Raw genomic sequence first — 8,454 nt, forward strand, 5'->3', positions numbered from 1 at the left:
CAAGATGCACCCTTCTTCTTCTTCAGGTGCCATCTCCGCTACGGAGGTTGGCAATCATCATAGCTATTTTAATTTTTGAGGCAGTAGCTCTAAATAGTTGTTTTGAGCTGCATCCAAACCATTCTCTCAGGTTCTTCAGCCATGAAATTCGTCTTCTGCCAATGCTTCTTCTGCCATCTATCTTTCCCTGTATTATGAGTCGCAGGATGCCATACTTCTCGCCCCGCATCACATGTCCGAGGTACTGTAGTTTTCTTTCTTTAATTGTAAGTTCAACTTCCTTCTCTTTACCTATTCTTCTCAGTACTTCATTGTTCGTAACTCTATCTACCCAGGAAACCCTCATAATTCTTCTATACGTCCACATTTCAAAGGCGTTAAGTCGTCTCATTGTCTCTACATTTAACGTCCATGATTCCAGTCCATAGTATAGTACACTATATACGTAACATTTTGTTAGGCGTACTTTGATGCACCCTTATCATATTCAAAAGCACCAAGAATTAAATAATGATAATTTTCAGAAACGAATAGTATTTTGTGAATGGGCCTTAGAAAAAATTAATGAGCAGAGAGATTTTTTTGATTATTTTTATTTTTGATTATTTTTTTGAAACGGTTCTGTTAATAGGCATAACTTTCACAACTATTTAACAAGTAATCCATACCACATAGTAACACATAGTCAAACAAGATGGTCTCTAAATGCGTGGGGAGGTATCGTCGGTAACCATGTAGTAGGACCATATTTTTTGAAGATAACTTAAATGGTGAGATGTATTTAGATTTTATCGTAAATCAGTTACCGATATTATAAGAAGTGGTTCCACTTAATATACGTGAACAAATGTGGTTTTTACATGACGGTGCTCCTGCGCACCACAACGAATTAGTGCGTGGTGAACTTAATGATCAGTTTGGTGAAAGATGGATCGGAAGGGATGGACCGGTAAGGTGGCCCCCTAAGGTCATCAGATTTCAATAAAATGGACTCATTTTTTTGGGGTTACGTTAAGAACGAAGTATATAAAATACCTCCAACAACAAGGGATGATATGAAAAATAGAATCCGAATTGCATTTCAAAATATTTCTTTACAAATATGCTTAGCAATGTAAGCAACTATTTCAATGACCGCTTTCAAGTATGCATAGATGTTTTGGAAGGTCATTTTGAACACCTTACTTAAGTAAGATTATAAGTTAAAATTACTGTTGTATTTTATTTTTCTATGTGTTGTTATTTTTTTTTAATTTTCCGTCGGTTATTTTTTATAAATTTTATTTGAAATAAATTGTTTTCTTTTCTGTGTCGTTATTTCGTTACTGAATTAATAAACAAGAATGTCAAAATGTCAGTTTCTGACAAATCAATCATGACCAACTCACAATAATTATTGGTAAACGTTAAAATATCTACCAAATTAATACTTTGATGGAAAAATAAAAATATCTAGAAAACTGATAACTTTAGGTATAGGGAGTACTTTATAAAATTTGAAGTACGATATTAGTAGTTTTCGATAATGATATAAAATACAGGGTGTTTTATTTAAAATTACCAAGAAAATAATGCACTTGCATTTTGACTTACCCTGTATTTGATTTCACGAATATTATGAAAACGAATGTTTTATAATTTTTAACAATTATTAAAAAAACTATGGTTGCAATAGATCGATGTTCCTATACTCCTTTTTAATTATACAGGGAGTTAAACTTAATACGATTTTCAGGTAATATTGGTTATAACTTTTTAAATACCCGGTATAACATAATAAAACTTTACATTGTTGTGATATGTAAGTGAAGCAGATTTCAGATTTAAAATAAAATACAGCGTGTTCCATTAAAAAAAACATAAGTTTGGTCTGCCACCATCTTATGGAACACCCTGTAAGATTGTGACTAATTTTAAAATGTGGAGTTTAATGCTGCCTACAATTTTTGTCAATAACTTTTTTTTTGTAATTTTTACTAAAACAGATCTACTGAGCTTCCTCACACTAATCAATCACCCTGTAGATCTTTTTCAACATACTTAATAAGTAATATTATTTTGTCTAGAAATTGTCCGTGGATTAGGCCTATTGGAGATACCACACAAAAAACGCGCCTCCAGACTCTACCTCATAGGTGGCCGGGAAAAGGGTCAAAAATAGCTTAATAATACCGTAGGAATGTTAAAATTATAATAAACAAATATATAGATAGAAAAGTAAGCCCAAGTTTTTGTTTATTTTGTATTCCTGTATTGTATTGTGAGAATTCGAAAATCTGGTTAAATTTGGAACGCTGTAAAACCTAGATAAATAAAAAAACATTACAGTGGAAATTGTTCCTTGAAAAATCCTCTATAAAATCGCTATGATGTTATTTTATTGTAAAATGAACGGAAAATAAGTTATAACCCCCAAAAGGAAACTTCTTGCAAAATTTTCTCTTATTTTTGTTTATAACTTTTTTGTCGGTCACTTGACGATAAAAGTAATACATATAAAATTGTAGAAAATTTAATTTGCTACATTTTATGTGTAATTAAATTTTCTGTATGGTTGCTAGTTTAGGAGATACAGCGCAAAAGCCCTTTGCACCCCTTTTTCCGAGATGGCGGCCGGAGGACAAGGGCGGCGACCCCAAAAACTTGAACTTAAGCTTGTACTGAACCCCCTATACATTAAAAAAATAAAATTGACTCCTCTAAGAAATGCAACCCTAAATGTAACATGTCAATGGACTACTATTAATAGGAGACAGTGTATACACTGTAGACGAGCTGGTCCAATCGTTCACGGCATTGGAAGCAGAAGCAAAAAGAATGGGGCTACACGTTAATACTAGTAAAACTAAGTATGAAGGTGACAAATGATAATCAAGTAGCAAAACCCGAAGATCTAACGGTTGGGACATACAATTTCGAAGGAGTAAGACAATTCATATATGTATCTAGGCTCACAAATCAACAAAATTAATACAGTAATTGCAGAAATTAACAGACGTACATATCTAGCAAATAGATCATACTATTTATTAATGAAACTTTTAACATCAAACATAGTCACAAAAAGAATGAAAATATTGATATACAGTCTTATCAAGCCAGTCCTCACTTACGCTTCAGAAACGTGGACGATGACAAAAAGCAATTAAGAACGTTTGCGCCGGACTCCACTTGCGATTTTCTAGTCGCGTGATTGTTTTGTCGCGAAGATTGAATACATTGTTTCAAATACAAGTCAATCCACGATTATTTAGTCGCAAATGGATTGAGTTGTATTTGAAACAATGTGTTCAATCTTCGCGACAAAACAATCGCGCGACTACAAATCGCAAGTGGAGTCCGGCGCTTTAGGTTGTTTTAAACGCAAAATCCTCAGACATTTATAAAGGCGTGCAGGAAAACGACTTATGCCGTAAGAGCTATAATTTTGAGCTTTACCGCCTTTACAGTGAATCTAGTATTGGTAGGTCCATCAAAATAAACAGGCTGCGGTGGCTAGGCCACTAGAAAGAATAAATAATATGGAGCCGTCAAAACACATTTATAACCAAAGACTGGATGGAGTGGGGAGAAGAGGCAGGCCCAGAGCACGATTTAAGGACCAGGTGAAAGACAACTTACTTACGGCGTACAATACCGGGATTCCGGGATCCCGAATACCGGAGTCCCTGACAATTTTTGTGTAAAATACCGGTATTTTGGTATTAAATTAGTTTATATTAGTAACCCGATGGAATTTTGAAGAAAAAAAAAACAAATCCACTTTCCCTGAGCTTTATTATTTGACTATAAAATATTTGTCAATACCTGCCACATCAGTACCTTCCGAAAGAGTATTTTCAAAGTCTGGGTAGTTAACAAACCTAAGAAGAAATCGTTTATCGCCCAATAATTTGGATAAATTTTATTTTTAAACAACTTGTTTTAAAATCCATGTCATTACACACACAATTCATTCATTATTTATACACACAATATTTATTGGATTTCATATTATATTTTCTGTTAACAAGTCGATAATATAACAACTAAGATTAATAAAAATATATCTAATATTTTTTTTATTAATAATACCGGTTTTAATACCGGTATCCCTGTATTTCAAATATCAAATACCGGTATTCAGATTTTAGTTCGGTATTGTAAACCCTATACTTAGCGCTGTTTTACATTATAAGAATTTAAATTTGCGAGGGTTATAACGCACGACGACATTCCAATGGTGGCGCATGTAATCATATGGAGCCTTTCTCACTAGACGGTGGTTGGAACGTTCGGCGAAGTCGCCGTGTTTATGCCGTCCCTCGCTTACAACAACAGACGGCAGCCGTGCCGTCTTTACGCACCCAGTAGCATAGGGGACTTAATGCATCCTTTCATATGATACTGTCGTTCAGTCGCACGAAGGTAGTTTCTTTGGTTGTTTGGTACATTATTTTCATTTACACTTTGTGACTGTTTGAAGTAGGTGCATATATTTTCTATTATGATGTCTCAGATTGATAGTGAAATATTAATAACATTAATTGAAGCGAGACGTGTTCTTTGGGACAAAACAATAGAAATATATAAAAATAGAAACTTGACGAGAAATGCTTGGATGGTGTATGCCGTGCACTTAACAGTGAATTTGACGAATTAGGTGATAAAGAAAAAAACACATTTTATAAGTACATCAAAATTAATTATATGTTACTGATAACAACAGTAATTAAAACTGCTAAGTATATTATAATAAACTTTATTTTACATAGCTGCAATTAACGTTGAGTATAGAGGGTGTTCCATCAATATGTGTGAATATAAAAATATATAAATCGTATCTTTTTGCGTTAATAGGATGGACCCAATGACTTATATACCTATACCCATATAATATGTACCTTTTATTCTACAAAATTATATTTAGTTTTATAGGGTAAACGACTCTGTGAAGACTGGAGTAGGGCGGCTATCACGTCTTGTGTGAAATTATCTAAAAACATTTAAAACGAGGGGAACATTTCAAAATGAATGGATGACAGAGGGTCTTTTAAATTCTGTACATGGAAAACATGGATTGTAATGTTGTTCTGAAGCTGTTTCCGTGTGGAATTTTTGTAATAAACTATTCTAAATGGGAAATAAGCCATAATTTAACTAAAAAACTAATTTTATTAACGTTTCGACGCCCAAATCGGATGTCGAAACGTTAATAAAATCATTTTTTAGTTCAATTGTGGCTTATTTCCCATTTAGAATAGTTTATTACATAGATTGTATGAGCTAATCCAAGATCTCACAAATAACTTAGTAGAACAACGATTATAAAAACAAATTAAGACTTTTAATTAAAAACATAAGAAATAATAACTGACAAAATAGAAATTGCAAATGAATTAAATACGCATTACAGTACATTAGGACAAAAGTATGGACAAAAAATACCCATTTGTAATGATACATCGTAATGATCCATATCAGACATCGTATCATGCACTTACCTCAGTCACAAAGTGTAAATAAAAATAATATACCAAACAACACAGCAAAATATATTCGTGCGACTCAATTCTTATTGTGTGAAAAGGATAGGTGCGTCAAAACTACCGCACGAGAAAACCCTCGCACGTTCAAAATTCTTATAATGTGAAACAGCCCTTTCTGTAAGAAAGTTTTGGACCTCTCTTTTCTGTGTTATTAATACTAATGAATGTTTAGACAAAAACACACACCCCAACTTTTTACTTTCGCGAAGTAAAAAGTCGGGGTTTCTCTATTCATATCTGATTCTAGAATAAAATGTAATATACAAGTAAAATACTGGCTCTCAATTTTGTTTTTTGTTTCAGATGTAGAATTCCAATGCGAATCATTTGTTCAACAATGTGTAGAAGAGCGAACCATACTCAAAAACGTTCAGTCGAAATAAGTTTACATCATCAAGAAAAAAGCTGTAAATTGCATTCAAAATTATTATTTTTATACGAAACTTTGACCAAATACTTAGTGATTATTTTGCTTAGCAAAAAAGTAGGTACCTACTAATCTGTGACAACGTAAAGAAATGAAAGAAAAAAATATACAATTATATTATTTATATTATGGTACTTATTAGACCAACCAATTGTTATTATTAATAAAGTAATAAAAATAAATATCTAATAATTTCATAGGTTTTCGATATTTTATTTATTTTCTATACGCTCTTATCTACATACTTCTGAAATGTGCATTCTTGCTTGATTATAAGAACTTAATACAGGGCAGCTGACAAGAGGAGGTTAATTTATTGTAATGTGATGATTTCCCATTGACTTAAGACAAAAGACTTGTAGACCAGGACTAATCTGTAAAAAAACGTGTATTTTTAGATGTGAGAGGTGACATTCGGATTTTGGCAGATAAAGTTAAGTGACACCTTCAGTAATAATAATTGACTTATGCTTCTTCTCAAATATGCCCGGAACATTAATAAAAAAATTAAAATATTTAAAAATTTCGAAAAACATCGATTTTTTTCTGCTTTCTTTGCTTATAACTTTAAAACAAAGTCGTAAAGAAATAAAATAAAGATAATTGAATTTTGTATGATATACGACTGGGCAAAAATGTCTTAAGGTATTACCTTTTCTGCAATATAGCAATAAATACAAAATAATGGGGCAAATACGCCTGTTGTTATTCAATGTTTCTTAACCACTTTGGTGGTACTTAGAACCTTAGTAATTCGCTTAGAAAATTCAACTTACTTAAATGGTCTACCAAATTTCATTAAAATCGACCTAATAGATTTTGCATAATAAATTTGCAATGTAAATGTTTTTAAAAAAGTTCAAATTTTTTAAAATCTTTATGAACAAAAAGTAGACCATTTAGAAGTTGACTAATTTTTTTACATATAAAGAGATGCTCTACCTATCTAATACACTTTACAGAATTAAAATCGGATTATTTAGGGGCCTCAGCAATGTTTTAAAATTATAAACAATTTTTTGGCTTATAAACAAATAGCTTTGTTTAATAATAAAAAACTTAATTTTTAGCAATGCAAATAATTAAAACCGGTATAATTTGACTTAAAGTTTCAACTGCTGTCAGCAGAATTGCTATTTTATTTTTTAATCAAAAGTTATTCTCGTTCAAAAATTGCAATTTTTCGATTATTTGAATGTTCCACCGCGTTTATCTCGAAAACTATGCATCCTACGAAAATCTTGTAACAACATTTTTTGCTTAGAATTACCCAAGAAATACAAAAAAATGTTTTATTTTGCGAAAAATCGATGTTATGTAATTCCTCAAGTTTTTTGTTTATAACAATCTTATGGACATCCGGATCAACTGTTACCCAAAAAATTCGTGTTCTACGGGTCAAAATACATAAAAAAACTTGGGTAAGTCCATCTAAATAAAGGAGCCCGTAGCACCCCCTCCTGGACACAGCACTAATTGGTTTATAAGCCAAAAAATTGTTTATAACTTTAAAACATTGCTGAGGCTGCTTAAATAATCCGATTTCAATTCTGTAAAGTGCATTAGATAGGTGGAGTGCTTCTTTATAATATGTAAAACATTGACAAATGTTTGTTGTGCAAGATTTTAAAAAATTTTAATTATTTAAAAAAGTTTAGATTGCAAAATTATTATGCAAAATCTAATAAGTCAATTTTAATGAAATTTGGTGGACGGTTTTAGTACATTATAAAAATTTTCTAAGCGAATTAGGAAGGTTCCAAGTGTAACCTAAGTGATGGAAAAACATTGAATAAGGACAGGCTTGTTTTGCATCCTTATTTTATATTTATTGCTATTTTTCAGCAAAAGTGTTAAATTAAGAAATTTTTAACCAATGGTATCTGATAGAAAATTTAATTATCTTTGTTTTATTCCTATACGACTTTGTTCCAAAATTAATCGTTTTAAAGTTATAAGCAAAGAAAGTAGAAAAAAAAACGAAATTTTTTGAAATTTTTAAATATTTTATTTTTTTTATTAATGTTCCGGGCATATTTGAGAACGAGCATAAGTCAATTATTATTAACGAAGTTATCACCTAACTTTATCCGCAAAAATCCGAATGCCACCTCTCACATCCACCTAAAATCTATTGTGATCTATGTGGTTTTTCAGTAGAATTGAATCCACATAATTTGGGAGTTATATGAAGGATGTTGTTTAGCAACGACAATAATCACAGCAAATGTGGACAAGGCACATAAATACGAGATCTATATGTACAGCCAACAGAAGTGGGTTCTAAACTTCGTGATCTGGAAGCCATCCATGGAACGGTTAAGAAAACCTCTGCAATCTTCTATGCCCTATGCGGTAAATTCGATCACGCATTCTAAACACAATGAACACTGATCCAGTACACAGCAAGCATTTGCTAAAAACAAGCTCACGGGAATAAAAGTGTCCTTTAGTAAAGAAAAAAAAAAGAGTTGAGTCTAGCCAGGCTCCCGGCTCTCA

The sequence above is a fragment of the Diabrotica virgifera genome, chromosome 4 (genome assembly GCF_917563875.1).
Source record: "Diabrotica virgifera virgifera chromosome 4, PGI_DIABVI_V3a".
NCBI classification, from domain to species: domain Eukaryota; kingdom Metazoa; phylum Arthropoda; class Insecta; order Coleoptera; family Chrysomelidae; genus Diabrotica; species Diabrotica virgifera.